We start from the raw sequence: 678 nt of genomic DNA, 5'->3' as shown, positions 1-678 counted from the left end.
TCGCCAGTTCTTTCATTGCAGCTTTGACTTCTTCCTTCATTACCATTGGTTCTAGATCATATGCCACTTCCTGAAATGGATGAAGATCGACCAGTGCTTTTTGGTACAGTGACTCTATGTATTCCTGCCATCTTCTCTTGATGTTTCCTGCATCATTCAACATTTTGCCTATAGAATGTCTCAATATTGCAAGTCAAGGCTTAATTTTTTTCTTCAGTTCTTTCAGCTTGAGAAATGCCAAACGTGTCCTTCCCTTTTGTTTTCTAACTTCAGGTCTTTGCACATTTCATTATGGTAATTGGTTTTGTCTACTCGAGCTGCTCTTTGAAATCTTCTCTTCAGCTCCTTTATCTTGTCATTTCTTCCATTAGCTTTAGCTACTCTCCACTCAAGGGCAAGTTCAGAGTCTCTTCTGTCATCCATTTTGGTCCTTTCTTCTTTTCTTGTTTTTTTAGTGATCTCTTGTTTTCTTCATAGATAATGTTCTTGATATCCTCCCACAATTCTTCTGGTTTTCGGTCATTGGTGTTCAGTGCATTAAATCTATTCTTTAGATGATCTCTAAATTCAGGAGGTATATATTTAAGATCATATTTTGCTCTCTTGGACTTGTTTTAATTGTCTTTAACTTCAAGTTGAACTTGCATATGAGCAGTTGATGGTCTGTTCCACAATCAG

The sequence above is a fragment of the Orycteropus afer genome, unplaced genomic scaffold, assembly GCF_000298275.1.
Source record: "Orycteropus afer afer isolate SDZICR_OR568_19922 unplaced genomic scaffold, OryAfe1.0 scaffold00124, whole genome shotgun sequence".
NCBI classification, from domain to species: domain Eukaryota; kingdom Metazoa; phylum Chordata; class Mammalia; order Tubulidentata; family Orycteropodidae; genus Orycteropus; species Orycteropus afer.
The sequence above is the reverse complement of the archived record's forward strand: the minus strand, read 5'-3'. Positions refer to the sequence as shown.